Source organism: Oxyura jamaicensis, chromosome 24 (genome assembly GCF_011077185.1).
Source record: "Oxyura jamaicensis isolate SHBP4307 breed ruddy duck chromosome 24, BPBGC_Ojam_1.0, whole genome shotgun sequence".
In the NCBI taxonomy this organism is placed as follows: domain Eukaryota; kingdom Metazoa; phylum Chordata; class Aves; order Anseriformes; family Anatidae; genus Oxyura; species Oxyura jamaicensis.
In genome coordinates, this window is record NC_048916.1 from 212,460 (window position 1) to 234,642 (window position 22,183).

General features: G+C 50.2%; 1 protein-coding gene across 2 annotated transcripts in view; it reads left to right on the forward strand.

Moving 5' to 3' along the window:
* Window positions 1–820: 820 nt before the first annotated feature.
* PKNOX2 (PBX/knotted 1 homeobox 2) overlaps window positions 821–22,183 on the forward strand; it is an 86,024-nt gene continuing 64,661 nt past the window's right edge. For both annotated transcript variants that reach the window (XM_035346335.1, XM_035346333.1), the window contains exons 1-2: window positions 821–1,002; window positions 2,174–2,316. The gene's annotated coding sequence lies outside the window, so the exon portion shown is untranslated. The remainder of the gene's footprint in view (window positions 1,003–2,173; window positions 2,317–22,183) is intronic.

Genomic DNA, 22,183 nt, shown 5'->3' on the forward strand with positions numbered 1-22,183 from the left:
CCCCCCCCGTTCCCCTCCTCCCCTCCCGGTGCACGGCTCGCAGCGGCGGTGCATGGCCGCCGTGCGACGCCGCGGAGCGCCGTGGGGGCCGCGATCAGCGGGGGCACCGGCACGCCTCGCACCCGGTCGCCGTCACCCCCCGTGCTCCACCCCCCCCCCCCCGCATCCCCGGTCGGTCTCCGCCGTGCCTCCGGGAGGCTGCGCTTCGCCCCGGCCCTTGCGATGCTCTCCAGCCCTCCGGCCGGCCGCAGTACTCCCGGTTTCCCGGGGGGCTGCGGTGTCCTTGGGGGGGGTCCGGTGTGTTCCCCCCCTCCCCTCCGAGGGCTGCGCTCCCCCCAGCCGGTTGCGGTGCCCGTGGGGGTCGCAGTGCCCCCCCGGCCCGTTGCCGTTCCTCCCGGGGCTTGCGATCCCCCCCCGAGCCCGTTGCGATCCGCGCAGGGGGCTGCGTTCCGCCCCCCCGCGCCCAGCCCTTTGCAACCCCCCCTGCCCCCGCGGTCCGGTTGCGGTTTGAAGTTGCCCCTGCACGCAGGGCAGCCCGGCGGCACGCACCGAGGCAGCGGAGAACCCCCTCGCCCGGAGGCACCCCCTCACCTCGGGGAGCCCCCGGGAGCCCCCAGGGTCGGGGGGGTGGGGGGGGCCGTGCCACCCTGCAGGGCCGATCCCCCGCAGCATCGCGCCGCTGGCATCAAACCCGCTTGGCGCGAGCAGACCCCACAAGCCCGCAGGCCCTGGGTTGAAGGGCAAAAGCGGCATTTTTGCAGCTTTTTGCCTTTATTATTATTATTATTATTATTATTTTGGAACCCCCCCCCCACCCGTCCTCCGCGCACGCGCATCCCCGGGACGCCCCAGAAGTTTGGGGCACCCTCACCAGCTCCGCTCTTTGTTCGGGCTCCGGCCGCGGCCCTCCCGGCCTCCCTCCGGACCTCGCCACCGGCCTCGCGGCAAACGCCTCCCTCCCGCAAGGAGCCCTCAGCCCGGCGGGATGTTTGCGAACCCAAGGTGGGGAGATTAGATTAGGGCTCTCGCCACCGGGGGTTATTTTTGGCCGGGATGCGGGGGCAGCTGGCTGGGAACGGCTCCTCTCGGTGTTTTTAATGGATTTCTCTCCCCGGGGAAAGCTCTTGCAGGACCCGACGCCAGCTCCGGCGAAACTTTCCCTGCTCCGTGTTCCTAAGCGTGCTTTCACACGTCTCGGGTCTTGTTTCTCGTCCCTTTCAAACCAAACAAAAAAACCCTGCCCAGTACCCCCGGATGCCCTGGGGCTGTTTGCGGCTCCCGGGCTCAGCCGCAGCGGTTTGGGCAAAGAGCAAAACAGCGCCCGGGGCAGGGGCGCGTTTCAGCCCTGTGGAGCAGATGGGTGAAGACATTGGGATTCCCCCTTATTTTCCTCCCCCTTCCCCCCCCTCCCATTTATTTAACTCCTCCTGCTGAGATTCATTTATTATTTAGGGGCAAAAGTTAATTGATCAAATCTAATTACGGGTGAGATTAATCCGAGAGCTGGTGCCCACAAGCATCAGCATCGGTTGCGGAAGGAGCCACCGTTGACTAGACAGATTCTGTCCAATTTTGCACCTGAAACAGATTTCCTCCAGTTCTGCCATCCCCCGGAGCCACCACTCCCTTTAATATCAGCCCCCACCACCACACAGGGTCTTTTGGCCGGGAGTGGGTGGGAATGCCCCAAACACTCAGAAAAACTAGGAGGAAGCTGGGAACTGTGTGCCCGAAGCCGCTCGCATGTTTCCTTTGAGCTCCCTCCTTCCCTGCACAGTCTGGGGAGCAGCACCATGGGCACGCATCCCCTGCGTTTATGGTCACAGCAGTGCTGGGGGCCAATGGCGAGTGTGGCCAAGTTGCAACTGGGAGGATGCTCAACATCCCCACTGGGCTTGCAATAAACTTTTTAGCTACTTAAATGCAGCTTCCTACTTTTTTTTTTTTTTTTTTCCAGGAAGGGAGATAAAGGAAAATCTCCACTTTTTTTAAGGAAATGCAGAAAAGTCGATGTGGGTAGGACCTGCATGCAGGGCAATGCCCATCGATGCCCACTGCTCTGCTTGGCCTCAGGAAAATGCATCTATTTTAACATTGCCAAATTTGGAACCGCTAAAGCTAACAGGACCTCCCGGTATTGCTTTTTTTTTTTTTTTTTTTTTTGCCTTTCCAGGGAACTTTCTAATGGCTAAATGGTTTCTTCGGGTTGATCGACCACCAGAAAGCTGCTGCTTGCCTTCACCTCCCGTTCCTGCTCCGGGAAGCCTCCAGGACGGGTCCGTAAGTCTCCGAGCGATGGCTGATACTCCAGCATAGGTGAGCAGCGGCGTGGTGGGCGGCACGTGGGGCCGTATCGCAGTGTGCTGGGGTGTTCTCCCCAGCGATTCACCTCACTGCCCTACAACACCATGGTGGCTGCACTGGCTAGAAATAGTTTTTAAAGGACGGGATCATTCATCTGGGTGCTGGTGGGCAGGTTGGAAGAGTTGCACAAAGGCAGGCAGAGAGCCTGCGGTAAAAATAGGAGGGGCTCAAACTTGTGCTGGAAGGGGAGACACTCATTTAGAATACCAGATTTGAGTTTCTTGAGGCTGAGCATTCTTTCCCCTTTCTCCTGGCTGTGGATGAGACACATCTTCCACGAGGTCTTTCTTTTTTTGTCCCCTTGCAGAAATACCAAACATGAACATCAAAATGCATTTTCCTAAAGTTTCCCAAAGTCTGGCGTGGCAAAAAGCAAAATATTGGTGGGTTTTGCGGGGAGAACCGCCTTGGCATCACAGGTGTTGTCTGAGTGGTGGCTGGGGACCACGCGGAGGTGAAGGCACCGCTCCCTGCCGTGTACTCGCCCTCTCTCGGTCTAATTCCTGCTCTTTCGGTGGTGGTGGGGTAAGGCGCTGGATCCAGGCGTGCTGCCTGCGGAGCTGCGCGCTGGCTTGGTGTGGTATTAATGATACCTCAGCTGCGAGGGGCTTCTTCCAGACAGCCACTGCTAACTCCTGGCAGCTTAACCCAAGCAGACACCATGTGTGTTTTTAATGGTTTGGGGTTACACTCTCGGGGTTGGAGTTAATTTCATGCGTGCTGTTGAGTGACTCCATTCCGGAGCAGTTTTGCAAACAGCCTTCACGGAGCCGCTGGTCGTCACGATCGCTAGGCTGACCGCGGGAAGCTTTTACGGAGAGGACTAAATATGGAGCAGTTTTACCCCTAATGAGAACTGGAACTGGAATCCTGTTAGGAACAAATGCCCATTAATTAGAAAAAATGTATATATTTCACGGCATCATCAGGCCAGCCAGTGAAAGATTCCTCCTCAGAATAAGAGCACGGAGGGAAATGATTCTGGTCCTCACGAGTGACTGGAGCAGGGATGCAGCGCTGGCCATGGAGGTGATGCTCCAGGTGATGCGCGGCACAAAACCCCTTGGGAGACGCAGGCGGCAGGGACCTGGGGTTGCCTCTGCGCAGCTGGAAACCTGGCGCGAGCTCGGCCAAGCAGGGATTTGCAGCTGTGTCAATAAGATGAGAATTTGGCCTTGGCTCTGCTGGGCTGATCGCGTCTTTTTTGTGTTCCCTCTTCACCGCCTCTGCCAAGAGCGCGGCGGTGGCGGGTGAAAATAACCTCTTGTTAGTCTCGAACGTTTGCTGATAAACTTAAATTAGCATTTGTTAAATATTTGCAAGTGTAGCAAGATGGAGAGCTGTGTCTGGCATATTAGAGTGATTTTTTTTTTTTTTTTTTAAAGCCAAATAGTGCCTTTTTGGTCAGCATTGCTGGAGCGTGATGATCTTTGCAGCTAATGAGATGCAGATGCTTGCATCCAGCTCCAAGGGGCCAATGCCTGCGACCCTTCCTCGACTGTGCCTTGAGCAGAGGAGCAAAACCAGGAGAAAAAGTAGGCTGAGTGGTCTCAAATGTTCGCCTTGAACTGGAAATGCTTTCTGTGCCCAGCTGGAGTGTTTTTCCCCTGGTACATCCTTGCCTTTTAGCATCTCGCAGTGCAGAGAGGCGGCACGTAAAATCAAAGCGCAAGGAGATGGAAATGCAGGGGAAGGGGTGCTTTGCAGGGACACATGGCTCCCTGAGAGACAAAGCGCTGTGTCCTGCCAGCACACTGCACGCCCAATCCCACCGAGCCCCCCAAAATGGGGGAGCAGCGAGGAAATGCCCGGCTGCCCTGTCAGTTGCAATGAAATACAACTTCAGCGCGTTAGGAAAGTGCCACCAGTCATGTTATATGTGTAGCTTTCAACTTTAATAAGGTGTTGCAAAAACTATGAAAATAGTTATAACCAAAACCACATTTTTCGGCGAGCACCAGCTCTGTTCTCCCATTCCCCGGTCACAATGTCTGGCTTTGTACCCTCAATAAAGCTGTTAAAGCCAATTGAAAAATGGCAGTGGGGCAAGCGACGGATTTGGGGTTAATCTACACGATGTGGATATCCGAAAATCCCAGCCTTATTTTGAACCATTTTAGACGACTCATATTTTATTTCGTGTCACTGCTACGCATTTAAAGAATGCACATCAGAAACAGGATTCAGAGCATTAAAATTGCGTCGCCCCGCGCTGGGAAGGCGACCTGTAATTCCAGAAAAATAGAATGTTTCGGTGTCTGCAGGAAGCTTGTGCCATGCGATCAGCTCTGTGTTATTCCTCATTTTTTGGGAGGCAGGACTGGTCTTTTTAGATGCATCACTTCTAGGTTTGTTGGAAGGCGCTTTATAGCTTTATAAAGCCCTTAAAATGTTTTTTAAACACCGCTTCCAGCTTATAAGGCTAGTTTTAGCAATTACAAGCTCCCTTATCCCCAAGCAAATTCCCACTGTGATGGGGTATGTAAACCGGTTTAGACATTTTTAATGCTCGCGAGCAATAAATTTGAACGAGGAAGCAAGCACCTCAGCCCGTGCAGCTGAAAGACGTGCTGTCCTAATTTATGTGTCATATAAAACTCTGCCAAGTCACCGAGCGGTGGGGGGAGTTTATATTTTTACAGTTTTAAGCTCTTAATTTTTCCGTGCCAGTCCCACAACAAGACTTGTTGGTGTGCTTTGTGCTTTTCTTTTTCACCCCCCCCCCAGTGTCTTCTTGCTGCCTCTTAGCACCAGTGAGCGAGGTTGTAGTATCTGGATCAGCCCCGGGTCGCTCCCAGTGATCCGTCCTCCCTCGTCTTCCTCAGTGGAGCAGCCCCTGGCCTCCTCCTCCTCCTCAGTCACCCATTTCAGACCCCCCCCCCCAAAAAAAAAAAAACACAACAGAAACTGGATCCTGAGTGCATTAATAAAACAACAAAAAATATACCTCGATCCCAAGGAGATCACGTTTGCACAAAGTGTCCGGAACAGTCGTTAGTGCAGAAATTGCTTTCCTTATATCTTAGTGACAGAGCCAGTGTATCTAACTATGGCAATTAATTCGGCGGCATAAAAACCAAAGTGGGGTGTTTTGTCCACTGAATGTGTCCGTGCCCATGCCAAGACCCTCCCTTTGCTTCGGAGGGCATTCACACATTTAAAAATAGCATTTAAAATGCATTTTGAAGTTGTCCGTTAGATGAAAATGGCACTTTTGGCAAATATTTAGCAGAGCACGTGAATGCAGAAGCTGTTTGGCTCTAAGCAAACGCTCTATAAATTGGAGCACTTTGTCAGCCTGACAGCAAAGAACAAACTTAATAAACGGGATCGGAGGGCTGTTTTCCTGCACGGATCCGAGCTGTCAGCGCGTAATGGGATGGGTAACACAACTGGGATCAGGAGGCAGATTTCCGTGTGTGGCCCTCAATTGAATTAAGCTGGTGCAAATTTATCCTGCTAGCCTTGCCTGCGTTTCCCTCGGAGCTGGACACAAATGGTGCTGGTGGCTCTCAGTGCCCCAACATCGGCAGAGCAAGGTGAATCTGATAACTGCGATTCTCCTAATGAGCCAATAATTAAAACTCCTATCAGCACTGCAAGCTTGCCCCACTGTGTCTCCACCTCACTCCAGGGATGCCAGAGTGATTTTAGTGATGCTGCTCCAGGGATGCTGGCATGATTTTAGCGATGCACCTCTGGCTTTCAGGGGTGACTCTGGCCAAAACCGGTCCCTGTCACAGGCACGTTCCCCATTCCCCATTTTTCCTTGGCACCCAAATCCCACTGGAGGGGCTGTGGCTTTGTACTGCCCGTGTTGGCTTTTTGAGTGTTGCAGCCTCATCCACGCATCCCAGCCGTTGGGCCACCTACCCTGACATCTGACCTTACCTTTTCCATTTGTGTGGGCTTCCTCCCTCCTCACCCCGCCAGTCTCCCTAGGAATTGTTTGGCTGGAGGATACATGTGCTGAAAGCAGCAAATCCTGCTGTTTCTCTGAGGGAGAGCGAAGTGAGCGGGCTGCTTCAGTGGCACAGCCGGCAGAGCACCTGGAAAATGGCCAAGGTTATCTCAAGGTGGGCATCGCCTTGCTTCCCTGCAGCCTTCACGGTGGGATTTCCTTCAGAGGGGATAGAAGTGTTCCTGGGGATGGGCTGTTATCTCCGTGTGAATCGGAGCAGCGTTTTCGCTCTGCATTCGTTGTATCCTCGGAGGGCCCTGGGGCATTGTTCTGGTCCTGCTGGCTCGCAGGGCACGTGTGTGATGAGCTGGGGAGGGCTCAGCGTGCCCGGGCCAGAGCAGTGCAAGAGGGGATGCAGGGCAGGGATGCACCGAGGGGCTCTGTGACTGGGGGTGGGGGAGAAGCTCGTTTTGGGCAGCAATGGGCAAATTGTGTTAGTGCCTTCTGGCCCCAGGTCACAAGTTGAATTTTACTGCAAAAAGTGAGCATCTGCAAAAGAAAGTGCTAGTGCCTCAACACTGCACCAAAGCTCTCCTGCAACTTTTTAACCAGCAATGCACCGAACTGTTCCTTCAATTAAAATTGCAAGCATCTTTTTTATTATTATTATTGTTTTCCTTTTTTTCTTCTTTAACTGCTAGTCTTTTTTTCAAAGGAGGCTGCTCCCATTGGAGCCAAATTTAAGACCCAGTCTTCATCCTTCTCGCAGGAAGCTTGCACAAATGCTGCGCTCCTGGCCAGAAGAAGAGAGATTTTCAGAAGCAAGGCAGGGATTTGGGAGGAGATTTGGTATCTCCCTGTGGGACACGTGGGAGAAACTGGTCCCCTGAGGAGATGTAAAACCCACGGCTGGTCCAGGTGTTTGGCCATGCAGCGATGGAGGCCTGCACCAAAAGCAGCTGAAATGCACCCAAATCGGCACCTTGGCCTTTCCTTCATGACCACTGAGCAGGGAGCAGTGGGGGTGGGAAAGCTGCCAGGTGAGGTTTGCAAAGTGCTCTTGGCAAACCCCCCCCGCTATGCACCCTTTTCAGAGCCCACCCTTTTGCAATGCCCCTTTTGCAAACTCCTTCCACAACACCGCCTTTGCAGAGCTCCCGTTGCAAAGCCCCCAGTGCAAACACCCCCTTTGCAAAGCCCAGCGTGTTACCCTATGGGATTTTACCACCACCCCCAGGCTGGTGCAAGCCAGGGGCGGGGGGCAGCTTTGGCCCCACTCCAGCGCCCAGCCAGGACACACAGCACCCTTCATGAAACCAGACAGAATTAAACCCTTTGTTTCCTGTTTGCCGTCCGCTTTAGCTGAGGCCAGGAGCGCTCAACAAACCCGCCTTTGTGCTAATTTAATTAATCGGGGCGGCGAGGATGAGAGCACGGGCTATAAATACCTGCTTCTTCCCGGGGGCGAGGGGACCAGTGGCCCCACAGCCGGCCCCTGCCATGACGTTTCGAATGGCCGGGATGCACGGGGGTGGCACCTGGCACTTTGCTGATGCCACCACTGCCTTGTGAAACCTTGGTTTGGTGGGAAAAGCATGTTTTTTGGGAAAAGTGCCAATGTGCCGCTATGAAGCTGTACATGCCCTGGGGATGCTGGCGGCTGTCACAACCCCACTCCCTCCCTTTCTCTTCCCCTCCAACCAATGCAACCCCCTGAAGGGAGGAAAATCAGAGGAATGCAGCAGCACAGCAGCTTTTCTGCTTCCCCCTGTTCCCGGTGCTGGCTCGAGCCTTCCAGCAATGTCCTGTTTTGTGCTGGAAAAAACACGACCGCGACGCATGGGTGCATGCTCCTGCCCTGCTTTTGCAGCGTTGCTGGTGCATGTGCTCTCAAAAAGCGAATGTTTAGCCCGAGTATTCAAATATTTGCAGAAAGCAAATTTGGAATTGTGCACAACTGAGCAAGGCACGCTGTGTGCAGGGCCGCTGCTTCTGTTCGTGGGCTTGGGGAGTGCTGGACCCCGCAGCCTGCGGCTGCTCTCAGCGTTTTTCCGATGAGATGTTTGCCCTGCGCTGCTGGTCTTTACTTGCAATATGAGTTTCAGACTGCCCAGGCCCTTTGCAAATGAGGAAACTAAATCGTGCAAAAGGGGTCAAGTTCCCCAAGCTGCAGAAATTAAGGACAAAATAGCTTCAAGACTTGTTGCTGAGCAAGTTTTGGATGCACAGGGTGACCTGAGTCTGCTACAAATGATTTCTTAAGCTTATGAAGAACAGTTTTAAATCAAGAAATCCACATGGGGCTGCTTTAGCGCAATGCTTTTGATGCATAGTAACCTAATAAGCATTGATACAGCGTTTTGATTGCCAGGGTAAGTCTCAAGCTAAAGAGTTTGGGCTCCAAACAGCAACATTCCCTACTGGATTACTGCAGATGGCAAATAAGAGCAAATCAGAGAACAGATAAAACTATTCCCAACAACTTTGCAATAGCAAAGAGCCATGTGGCAGCTGGACATGACATCGTCACTGTTGTTTTGGGTAGGAAAACCCCGAGCGTACATGGTGAGGGACTAATCCTGCCCGAAAAGCAGTGCAGGAGGGAAGGAGAAGGCACCTCGGGGCTGAGATCACAGCGAGGGATGCTCCTGAGGTGTCCAGAGTGAGGGTGTGATTAGACAGATACCTGTTCAAATACTTCTTTTTCAGTTTTTTAAAGATAAAAGGGGCCTACCTCAGCATGCAGGCTGAAAGATTTATGAGCGTTTCATGGCTTGAATAATTCCACCTGTGGGATCCCCTCTGCAATGCTGCTGTTTCATCTTGCAGAGGGCGTTGGAAGCCTGTGAGGACTGGTGAGAGAAGAGCCCCAAGTGATGCTCCAAGCCCTGTGGGGACCGAGCTGCTGCACAATGGGTTGGGAAATCCGCCTCCAAGCCTCTTTTCCAGCCTTATTTTTGGGCATCTTCTCAGCTTCTGTTAGTTATGCCCAGCTGGCTCCCATGGCACCCATGGCACCAAAAGAACCCCACGAAGTGTCCCTAAAAAACAAACAAACGAACAAAAAACAACAAACGTCATGAAGCTAATTCAGGTGCTGGAGCAGAGTCATCTTTTGGGGGCTAAGGGGTTAAATCGCACAGTTTGGGGAGGAATCAGATGTCTTCCCAAGCTGGGATTCACCACTCCCAGCTTCACAGTTCCAGGGAACAACCTGCCCCTGCCCCACCCCCCTCAGCCCTTTAATTAGCTGAATTTCAGCCTTTAACGGAACCTAAAGCACTACACGGAACCTAAAGCACTACACGTGTTTGGAGCTCTTTTATCATTGCTCTGATGAATAGCACGCAGTAAGAAAAATTGGTCATAGAATGTCTTCGGGCATCTGGGTTGATATATTTAACGCTCGTGCTATTTCTACAGTGTTTAAAATGGGAGAGAGTTTGCCCCTTTATTTTAGGGTTGCATTCAATTGCTGGGTGATGTCACATGAAACCCAGAGAAAAAATTGTTGGTGAAACAATATCTCGGTCGAGCCTCGACGGCTGGCTTAAAATAGCCGCTTCGTGGCACGGCTGCGCAGGGGTGAGTGGAGTGGTGGCGGCGGCAGCGTGGCTGCTTCCTCCTTGGGGCATCGCCTCTGTTTGTTGCCTGGGATGAGTTTCCCAGCTTGGGCCCCGACCCTAATTTAAGGGAGATGACAATAATTCGGTCCTCAAAAGGTGAAAGGTGGTTTTCCAACCCGGAGCCTTTACTCCTGGCTTCATTTGGGGGAAATCACAGCAGCAGGGTGCTCGGACCGATGTGGTGGGAATAAGCTGGTGGTGCAGGGGGGGTGCTGCACCCATTTCCTTTTGGAGAGCTCACATCTGGCAGGCTTTTCTTGCGGGAAAACTCTGGGCAATGAGCATCTCCCAGCTTGGCGCCTTTTCCCCACTGTGCACTTGGAGCTGGAACATCCCCGGTCAGCCCCATGCCCCGCTGGCTCCTCGACCACAGAAGGCTGCAATTTGAGCAACCTTCTGTTGCTCCCTTGGCATTTTGGGGGAAGAAACGGCATTTTTCCCACAGGAAAAAGTAGCATTGGGCTTGTGAGTTGCTAATATAGGGAAGATAATCCTTCTTCTGCTGTCTTGGAAAAGAGTTTTTTTTTAAACCCGTAGCAGAAGGAGTTAGGGAATGCAGCCTGGCGTGGTTGCTGTCAGAGGGGAGACCCTTGCAAAAGCCATGGTATTGCCAGCATGCTTTGGGTTATTAATAAAAGTTCTGTTTTTCCCAGTGTTTTGGCTTTGCAGTAGTGGAAAACACTAATTTTTCACATCACATCCCATACTTGAGATGTTTAAAAGCACTTGTGACGTCCCCGGCCTTGTTGAGTCTCTATTTACACAACCTCGTATAAATATTCCACATCCGCTTTTAATCCTGGTTTTCCTGGAATTTAAGGGCTTTGGTCACGCTGAAAGTTTCTGTGCAAAACTTCTTTGTGCCAGGCTTTTTCTCCAAAAGGAAAGCAGTCTGTTGAGATGTGCATCTTCCCCATCCCTTTCCACAGGGAATATTCACACGCTCCTATTTTGTTCCAGAATGAGCCAAAGCCCACCAAAATGATTAAACCTTTACTGGGATGAAGCAGACCAGGACTCTCAGCCTGAAAAAAGGGTTGAACAGGAGCATGCTATAAAACTACAGATAGCCTAGAGAAATATCCAGGGGATATGTATGCACCTTCTTAGGGAGAAAAAGAGCTAAGGGATCCTGATGAAAATTATGGGCTGACATGCTTAAAAAGGACCAAAAGAGGTATTTTTTCAGTTGTTTTGGGATCTCATTGGCTGGGTTAAAAACAAGAGTAAAAAGGGATTGGACGAAGAAATGCCAGGGAGTTGTTAACTGCTGGGGTGTCACATTTGGTATCAGAAATCCTTCCAGGTAACATTTTCCTGCAACAAAACAGCGTTTTCCTGAATTTTCTGGAGGCTGCAGTGTCTGTCCGCTTTATTAGTGTATTATTAGGGTAACATAATAGGAGATTTTTTTTTTGTTGTTGTTCTTATCAATATGCTGGGGGAATCTTTGAGTTTTTCTGGTTTGGCACGATAATCTCGCAAAGCCTCACATTTCTTCCTGGCATCCAGAGTGGCTGCAGCATCCTTGGGGGGGAAAAACAAAAGAAAAAGCACAGCCTTGGGTACAGCCTCAGCAAGGCGTTTTGCTGTGACACCAGGCACCTTGAAGCTGCAATTGTAGCAGAAAGGCCCCTAAAAAAAAGACCAAACAAGCCCACCCACTTGTAGTTGTTTCTCCTAAAGGGCGAAGGATGCTCTTGTGATCTCCTCCCAAAATAATCGTGGCTGGGTGAGCTTGGGCAGAGCGTGGTTGGGGTTGCGCATGATTAACAGCGGTGTAAGCAATCTGCATACATAGCGAAGCCCCGTTGGTATTACATTATTCTATTAGAGTTTCAAAGCTGGTATTAAGTGGACATGATTTCTTCCCATGGACCATTAATTTTGTTTTATTGCTGGCCTGATGGCCATTACCCTTTTTTGCTGGTGCATTCCCCCATTAGGTTTGTACAATTAGCAAAACACGCCAGGAAGGGTGTTGCACCATGCTCAGCATTTCAGCATGCTCCTTGTACCCTCTGGGGTGCAAAGCTGCTGTGAACCTTAAAATGCACATGGGAGAGGAGTGGATGCAGCCACTGTGCATCTGCTCGTATCCCGCAGCCCGGATTCCTAATTTAGCAGAGACCCTAATGTGGCACTTAAATTACCAAAGCAATAGGATGGTACCCAAATCAGAAACGATCAATACCAGTTGCTCAAATCAGCAAAGAATCTTGAAGTTTAAGCAAATTAGCAAAAAATCTTTCCAGGCACCAAATTAGCAAAGCCCCTAGCATGGCACCTGAATGAGCAACGATGCTGGAGTGGTGCCCAAATCAGCAAAGATCCTTGCAGGACATCTGAATCAATAAGCATCCTGTTTGGGTACCCAGTCAGCAAAGATCCTTGCCAGGCACCCAAACCGGAGACTCCAGCACGGCATCCAAATTAGCTCAGGTCCTCTCAGGGCACCCGGGTGCATCTGGGAAGCCACAGAGGAGAGGTGCTTGCTCTCCTCCCTGACGGGGCCACTTCCCACTTTGGCTGTTTATTATTTTGCGGTTTCTCTCCCTTAGCGCGGCCGGTGCCCATGCCCTCCTCTCCCTCTGGCTTCATTTTTTCTGATCCATCAGCATCAGGGTTTTTGCTCATTAAATGCTTCCTGGCAGAAACCCAGCAGTAGGATACTGAGGTCCTGGGACCCTTCTCCAAACTTGGGCTTTTTCTGCACCTGCCTTTTTTGTATGGCTGCAAGTGTAACCTCATTTCTACAGTTAAAAATCAGTAAAAACCAGCAGAAAGACTTCTCTCTGCCAAGCTGGTTGCTCCTGCCTCGTTAAAGTAAAAAGTAGTTTCTCAGCATCTTTGATGTCTGAGGCTCTTAAGTGCTGTCTGTGTCTGGTGCCCATTGGTGGTTGTCCTTGCAAACAGAGTGCACGTACGAAATCTGATTTTCTTACAAAACCAAGTTTCAAAGGAAGAACTAGGAAAACGTCATACCATTTTTGGTTTCAAAGTGCAATCCCACCCTTTAGGCAGCACTGAAAGAAAAACCTTTTACATGCAAGGGGAGTGTAAAATACTTAAGTGGGTCTTGCTCCAAACTTGTATCAAACTCAGATGGAAATCGGATGGTGGTGATGGTAGAGCCGTCACCACCAATGGACGGTGGAGCCTGAGAGGTGGAACCACGATGAACTTGGCGAAGGATTCAAAGTCATCGCAGCCCAGCACTGCATCGCCTCATCCCTCCTGGCTTTGGGGAGGTTTTTGGTGGCACCTGTTTGTCGCTAAAATAATCATTTCTGATGAACACAGCAGAGCAACTTCAGCTTTGTAATCAATGAATATAAATAATCTCTTCTTTGAGTTGAATCTCTCTTCCTCGTTAGCCCTAATTAGAGCCGCTGGTTTTGCTCCTCATCAGTTAAGGGCAATGCAAACCGGGGCATTTCCATGCACACCGTTGGTGCTGCAGGAATTTACCAGCTGGGGCAGCTGGCCAGGGGTATGCTTAGGGGCAGAATACTGAATTCCTCTGCTTTTTGTTGTTGTTTTTTATCAAAAGGGTAAAGTTGGGTCTGTGGCTGCAGTGCAGCAAGGGTGGTATTTAAAACTTAATTAATCCCCCCCCTCCCCCAGTTAAATCAAACTAAAAAACACATTGCAGCTGTGCAGAGGCAGGGAAAAGAAGCTTTGCCAGCAGTGTGGGGTGCTCTTTTAGCCCAGAAAGGGGACAAAAAGCATCCATGGCTGGTGCTGGTCTCCATCCTTCTGCACAGGGCTGGTCCTGCTGTGTCGTTGCGGTGAAATAATACTGGTATTTTCTCTCTGATACTGGTATTTTCTCTTCTCTTTCCTGGGTGCTGTGTGGGGTCACCTGGCAGGGCCAGTCTGCAAAGGGGGTTGAGAAAGCCTGGTCCACCTGGGCTTGAGAAAGCAACCCACTAACAAACAAAGTGTTCATTTTAATTAGTCCGTATTGATTGTGCACTGAGGTAGACCTCAGAAGTTACTGGGTAATGAGCTCGGTGTGGGGCTGCAGGCCTGCAGCAGGCCCTGTGTCCTGTTTGCTCGCCCGTGGCCGCATCCCGACTCGCAGCCTTCCCTCCCTGTAGCACGCTGGCTCGGCCTGGCACTGGAAATGTTAAACCCTCCCCGGGCATGGCTGCACCTCGGAGTAAAAATAGATGGCTGGAATGAGGAGCTGAACAGCTCACGGGACGGCTGAGCTGGTGTCACCTGATGCCACGCAAACAGCCGGGCATGCGGGGCGTTTTTGGCGTGTTTCTTGCGAAATCCACTGAGGCCTGGTGGGACGGAGAGGATGGGGTTCCCCATGGGGATGAAACCCTCCTCCATCACAAAATGCCGGCGTGTTGCCCGAGGTTTGTGTTCTCCGGGTGTAATTTATTGCTGGGCAGTGATCTCTGTGCTCAGGAATACCTGGGAGTGAACGGCTCAGCGTCTCCCTCACTGCAGCTCCGCGTGCCCTTCTCTGCTGAGGGTCTGTCTCCTCTCACAAAGGGGGGATGCTTTTGCCCAAGATCTGTAACAGGGAATTTGGCTTTACGGCAATTTCTCCATTCTGCAATGCCCTGGGCAGGGTGTTTTATTCTGACCCTGGGAGCAAAGAAGGATCCTGCTCCATGCCCTATGGTTTTTGGGGAAGCTGTAGTCATTTGGGGACCGGCTGCCAGTTGGGCATCCCAAGAGGGTCAAATCCTGCCCTTGCTGCCAGGTTATTGAATTGCATGGTTTTCCCCCACCCAAAACCGCTCTGTTCCTGTATGGGGCGGCTGTGAGCCCTCCCACTTTTGGGACCTGGCTCTCCCACCCTCTGCTGTGTGTCGGATCAGATGTCACAGCTTTCCCCTCTCCTCTGATAAACATCTCCCGAGGCAGCATGGTTTTTGCTTTGCCCCTTGGGTTGGTGGCTGCTGAAACCTGAACTCGTATTTATTTATGTTCTTGCACGTTGTTTTCAGTTGGCTCCTTGCAAGCTGTGCCCAGCCCCTCCTGCAAGAGCTTGTGCTGCCCTGGATGCCTCGGCTTTGCCGTTAGACCCAGAGCCACAGCTCCTGTCTATTTTGCTGCCTGCACCTAAAAGCAGCCAGGATTTAGTCCCGAGCAGAAGCATTCTTGCATCACGTGTGGCTTTTTTTGCCTAAGCGTGCACGAGTGGGCTGCTATGGCACTTTCTGCCACTATTGTCCAGGGAAATCCCAGACCTGCTACCCTTCTTGCCCTGCGTGGTGAAGGAGGATTTCAGTTGCTAAAGTTAGGGGATGCTGTTGGCGAGCGGCGAACACACTGTTGGTAACACCTGCAAGCCTTTCAGCCGTCTTCAGGTCCTGGGTTCCTGGTTGAATTTTAGCGTCCTCCAAAACCCCAAAATCTCCCTTTCAGCCCTGCCTCTGCCATCTGCAGAGCCCCTGGCTACATCCTGAGCCTTGGTCCCTCCACGCCATGGTCACATGCTGTGCAGGAGTTTCACTGAGACTTAATTGGGATTGCTTCATTACCCGCTGCTGCTGCAGCTCACCCCTCTCTGGCATCAGGTGGGTTGTTCCTTGGATCTAAACTCCCTTCCAGGAGCAAAAATGGCAGCAAAACCCTTGTTGTATGGCAAACCTTCAGCTTTGGCAATGACTGCCACCAAAAATACATCATTATCATGTATGCGCTGGGTGCTTATTTGCTCATCTTTGCACCAGGAGAGGCAAATATCCCCAAAGATACTTCTTGGAAATGATGAATGAGGATGCACATCCCGAGGAGATGGTTTGATGTTTCAGTGATGGATACAAAAGCATGAAAGCTTCCGAATTTCGGGGTTTTCCATCCATTGGTGGGGCTGCAGCTGTGATGTTTCAGCCTTCCTTCAAGTATCGCTTGGGAATCTATTGGGGGCGTGTGGGGGGGTGTGGTAGGGTGGGCATTGTTTCAATAATGGTAGAACCTGGAGACAGAGAAGTCGAGAAGTTCCAAAGACAGAAGGTTGCTGGGGTACGATGGCTTGGCCACGAATTACCCTTTTGCTCCTTGTCTTGGAAGAAGCAGCATTTTTCCCCACTGCCTGTTGACGCTGCTGGGAGATGTTTTGCTTTGAGGAATTTCTCCTTTTCCCCTGCCTGCACTCGGATATATTGTTGGGGGCAAGCAGCCTGCTGCCGCCCCGGGTGTGAGGGCTCTGGCAATTACCGTTGAACAAGAGTCATAAAATGAAAAGAAACGCCTGGCTATATATAAACCTGGAGTGTTCACAGGGTACCTATTTTTATGAGTTTTTTTTTTTTTTTTTTTTTTTTAAATGATCCTGGAGTACTTCCTGGAAAACGGAGGCATGAATTGATGCTTTTTATAGGTCACTCCATAAGACACTAATAAAGCGAAAGGTTAAGAGAACGGCCACGTTTCTCTTCTCTCCTCCTGCCGGTTGTTAGAACATCAGATTTTAAATCATGGGGAATTATGAAGTGCAGCAGGTTGTGCCAGCGGCTCTTTGAGCTTTCCCCACAGTGCCACACGTCTCCAGACCGTGGGGCGGCTCAGCACCGTCCTGCTCCCGGGTGTCCCTGGGGACCAGAGCAGAGCAACCCCACTTGGCAAAACCCATCAAACAAGAGCAGAAATATTTTCTAAATCTCTTTAAAATAATGGGAATGAGGCTTTGCTGTATGCAGGGCTCCTAAATATGTGTTTCTTTTGTTGGTTTTTTTTTTTTCCTTTTTTGGTGTGGTGGTGGAAAAAAGCTACATAAAATAGCGTTGGGTTGGTGTGTGCCACCCTGTGTGGTGGGAGATTGCCAAGGTGCCTGAGGCACTGAAACCAGGCTGGGATGTGAAAGGTCCCGTCCCCTGCTGCGCCCCAGAGGGCCCTGCCATTAACCCCCCCAAAACCCATCCTCATCTCAGCCCCAAAGAGGTGAAATGGAGCCGGCACGAAGATGAATGAAGCCAGTGAGCTGTTGGAGCTACTTTCTCAATTAATGGCTTTGTCTAATCATACCCCCTGTCCAGAGGAGTATTGTCTTACGGATAATTTCGTTTGCCTAACGAGATTTTGCTAATTAAATCTCCTTTCGGTCGGTGTGGCTCTCCCTGCAGGATAGGGGAATGTTTGTGAATCCTTCTCTGCTGCTGGCTAAATAAACCTTTCCACTCCGCTACCAAAGAAAACACGGGAATTGCAGTATCCAAACACTGGCTTGCAAATTAATTAGCTTTTGCAACCCTGAGAAGGTGCTTTGTTGCATGCGCATCCCCAGCTGCAGGGCAGGAAAGGGCAGGGATGCTCGGCCTCACCTCGGGTTGCTCCTGCATCTGAGCTGGATGCCTTTGCTGTTGCAAACCATGCATCAGAGGCTTATCCAAGGCTGACGGACTGCAAAAACCCACTGTGGGGTTTTGAGCCCCCAGAATAGTCAACCAACTCCAAAATTTTGCATGGGTATTGGAGCAAAAGATAGTTGTATTTCACCTGATGCATCTCGGCGGTGATTGCTTCAACACTCCCAGCTTGCTCTCTGACACTTGGGAGAAATCTCAGCCCTGTCACAGAGTGGATCTAAAAAACAGAAGTTTGGAGAAGGAGAGAAGTGTGTCACCTATCCTGCCATGGATGGGAAGAGATCCTAAAACAGGATCTTCTGCAGCGTTTTTGAGATGTTTTAGGGCTGACGTGGAATCAGGTCCCATGGCAATGCAAGTTTTGGGACAACTTGCACGAAAAACCTCCCAGCTTTGAATCTGGCACCTATTTAGCACCTGGTTAATCACCATTAAACTACTTGGCACTTGCTGCATTTATGCTAATAGTGACCCAATTAAGCAATAGTCATTACCTTGCACTGTCATTCAGCTAAATCATTTTCCAGAGAGACAGCCCAAGAAAATCACTGTCCCTTTAGCTGGAGCTCCAATGAAGAAGAATAAACTATATTAACTCAATATATTTATTGCACAGCCTTCTCCACATTATAGCACTTCTGACTTGGAGCTGATCACACCGATGGCAGTTGAGCTGCACCAAGCCCAAATTACACCCAAATTATTAAATATATTATCCCCAAACTAATAATTCAATTAAAAATCCCCCTGGCATCACCATCCAGTTGGAAAGTGCAGGGGTGCACCTGGACCAACCCTGATGGAAGTTTGTTCACAAACTTTCCTGATCCCAGAAAATCCAAAGGGATTTTGCCCAGTCGCCTCCTGGGGCATGACCTCTAGAAGGGGCATTTGTCAGTGAAATTTCAGCTGTCAGCACCAAAAGCTGGGGCTGTGTGAACGTTCGGTGCCCTCTTGGATGTGCTGTTAAATAAGAAGAAAGAACAGACTTTTTTTTTTTACTCTTCTGCATTAAAAGAGGCAATGCTGCTTTTACTGTTTTTTTTTTTTTTTTTTTTTTTTTTGGGGGGGGGGTAATTTTCCTGTAAAACAACTTTCTGCGCATTTTCCACAAGTTTTACATGATTCTTCTTCAGTTTGTGGCTTTCCTGGTTGCTTGGAGTGTTTCCTGTGCATGCTCCCCACACACTGCCAGGCACACGTGCTGCTGTGCACACGTGCTCTGGTGCGTGCTTCCGCGCACACTCCCATCGCCATGCTCTCTGTGTTTGCTTCTTGTATGCTCCCATGCACGCTTCCTTGCATACTCCCAGCTTCTGTGCATGCTTCCTTGCATACTTCAAGCTCCCAGGTACGCTCCCGTGCACGATCCATGCACATTTAGGTGCATGCTTCCATGCATGTTTCCAGCTCCTGTGCACACTCTGTGCACCCTCCGTGCACACACTCCTGTGCACAATCCAATGCACACTCCCCACGTGCACCACATCAGGCTGGCCCTTCCCTCCTTCGCCATCAGTGAAATAAAAAGCGCCAAAATTACCCCCTTTCCTCCCAGATTGCAAGAGCTTTGTCTTAGGTGTTCCTGGCTGTATCAATTTTCATGAAATTTTGGGGGAATTTGTTACTGCGGGGCCACATCACCCAGCGTGAGCAGTAATTGCACAGGCAGAAATCCCCACTTACCCTGATCAGCAGTCTTTGCCATGGAGGCATTCTGCAACCCCCAAATAGTTCTGCGCGCAGTCTTGCAGGATATTTAATAATATTTAATAACGTGGCATTGTGGCGTAAACGTTGCCTGTGGCTTGTCAAAGGCAGTAAATCTAAAAAAGTTACAGGGAGCACAGGGAGAATGGTGATAACCCCTTTGAGAGGCAAATAATTGGCGACCAAGGAGAAATATGGAAAATGAAAAGAAAAAAAAAGCATTTATGTATATATATATATTAACGAAACATTAACTCTCAACACGACTTCCATGGGAGCCAGGGGTAGGATGTGGGGGATGCGTGGCTGAAAATCCCACCATAAGTAAAAAGAAAAGAAAATAAAAATGTTTTATCTCTGATCTCTTTCTGTGATAATGATCTTAACTGATTTCCGAGATGGCAGTATAGCTGAAGAAAAAACGTGCATGGTTTTTAAATGAAAGTTGCCTCGGTTGGCAACCAGAAGAGGAAAGGTCTATGTAAATACCGCCTGCCCTCTGCAAAGGTGTGAAGGTGTTGGGTTGGGAACACTGGGTTTATGCACCAAAAATACCTTGAGAAGGTGAAACAGTCCCAGAGGGCTGGAGCGGGGACTTGGGGGATTTGATTCCAAGGGCTTAGATGCTCCCAGCATGGACCTGCCCAGGCTTTGGTTGGCTGAAAGAGACAAAACCTGTAATTCCCTACTGCATTTCACCCCTGTTTGGTAAAACATCGCAATAATAAAGTGGCATCCTGCTTTGCCAACTGAAAATAGGGAGGAAGGAGGAAAATTCCCCTGCTTTCTCTGGGGGGTGCATCCGCGTGCGTGCCAGAGCTTCACCTGCCCAGCGCCCCGCGTCCTGTGGTGCCAGACCCAGAATCACAGCTGGGCACTGTTTGATTCCAAACTATGTAAATATGTATTTATTATTATTTTAATAGGTGCATTTTTTTCCAATAAGGTCTTCAGGGCAGCTTTTCAAGTTGTACAGTGTTTCTGATATTTATTTATTTATTTATTTTGCAATAAATAAATGGCTTGCATAAGATGACTTGCAGGAGAAGCAGCATGGCCAGCAGGTCCAGGGCAGTGATTGTCCCCCCGTGCTCGGCTCTGGTGAGGCCGCACCTCAAGTGCTGTGTTCAGCTTTGAGCCCCTCGCTACAAGAAGGACGTGGAGGTGCTTGAGCGAGTCCAGAGAAGGGCAGCGAGGCTGGTGAGGGGTCTGGAGACCAAGGCTCACGAGGAGCGGCTGAGGGAGCTGGAGTTGTTCAGCCTGGAGAAGAGGAGGCTCGGGGTGACCTTATCACACTCCACAGGTACCTGAAAGGAGGCTGTAGCAAGGTGGGGGGTGGTCGATTCTCCCACGTGCCTGGTGACAGGACGAGGGGGAATGGGCTAAAGTTGCACCAGGGGAGGTTTAGGTTGGATGTTAGGAAGAACTTCTTTATCGAAAGGGTTGTTAGACACTGGAACGGGCTGCCCAGGGAAGTGATTGAATCACCATCCCTGGAGGTCTTTAAAAGCTGTTTAGATGTAGAGCTCAGTGATATGGTTTAGTGGATGACTTGTTAGTGTTAGGTCAGAGTTTGGACTCGGTGATCTTGAAGGTCTCTTCCAACCTAGATGATTCTGTGATTCTGTGATTCTGCAATTGTGTATGGTGCCTTTTGGGCTGAGCAGCAGTTGGGAAGGGAGGGGAAGGTAAATCCCGCGTCAGGTACTCAGCAGCTTCTTCCTCCTTGCAATAAGCATCTCTGAGAGCGACTTTTTGGGGACAAGCCCTGCACTCAGGGGGCAGGGAGTGGGGAGGAGCACCAAACCCCTGCAGAGGGGTCAGGGTCCCCAAACGCCTTTGAGACCAGTGCAGCTGCAACATGCACATGAGCCCCAATAATGCTTTGAGGTTTAACCCGCTTTTGTGCCTTTTGCACCCTTTTCCTGCCTTGATGAAGCGAGTTGCACGTTGTTGCTGCTGGCCAGGGTCATTAGTCCAAATCCTGAGGAAATCCCTAGCTGTAATCTGCAAATAAGAAGCTGGCAAGTTTTGGTGTGCATCGGGAGCCTTTCTGAGAAATGCTTTCCTTGGCCAGGGGCCAGGCTGGAGCTGGGACCGCCGCGATTTCTACTGCTATTTCCATGCTCTTTTCTTCCAAGGACAATTAAAGGAATATGTGAGCACTGCCTCTGCACCAGGCTTCAGTGAGAATAATTGCATTTTTTATGTAAAGAGGAAAAACTCCACGTTATTTGATGGCATAGCACATCATGTCACCCCATGTCACTGCATCCTGCGTCTTCCTGTCAGCAAAACTGCTTTTTAGGTGTCTTTTCTCCAATTTAAGCACCGAGTGCATGCTTGAGGATTCCCCCACCCTGGTGTGGCAACAGGTTCTTGCTCATTGCAGCTCCTGAGCATCCTCCACCAGCGTTGGACAGCTGGCAAAAACACTTCCCAGCAGCTCAGCCCCACATTTTGGGGCAAAACATGAAGTTTCCCTCACTTTCCCCTCTTCCTCTCCATGCTGAGCACTTGCCACCCTGCTGTCTGTTTTTCCTCGCCGAGGTTCAGTTCTAATTATGTTGATTTTCTCCAGCCCACCCCCTCCTGGAAAGCTTATTAGGGTGAATATTTTTATTTATTATCATTTCGCCCAACTCCTGCCAGCATTTCCAATTACTCTCGCCGCTTCCTTGTAATTGTCTTTCTGTAATGGCTCCGAAACAATTGCGCTAAATGAGGTGTCTCCGGCAAGATGAGGGTTTCACTTCATTAAAGGCTAATGTATTCTCAGCTCCAGCTCTGTGGGGCTGGCATGGAAGGAAAAAGGAAAAAAAAAAAAAAAAAAGAGAGAGAGATTTAAACAGCTTCTTTTATATTATTGGGAACAACTTTCCCTCCAGGAGAGGCTTTTCAGCTTTTTTTGCGGGATGCTGGAATGGTTGAAGGGAAGCCTATGGAAGAAGCAAAGCATCTTAGTGGGGAAATGCCCACTATGGGGAGAAAAAGGGGAGTTTTGGGTTCTGGAAGTGCTAGGTTTTATTCTCAGTGACTGCTGCACCAAAAAAACGTGCTTGCAAAGAGGAGCTGAGTAAATCCAGGAGGTTTGGTGCTTTTTCTCCCTTTCTGTGTGATTAACATTGTACTTGCATCTGTATCGAGGTGTGTGGGTTTTCCCTTTCTCTGGGCTTACACCTTTTATTTTATTTTATTTTATTTTATTTTATTTTATTTTATTTTATTTTATTTTATTTTATTTT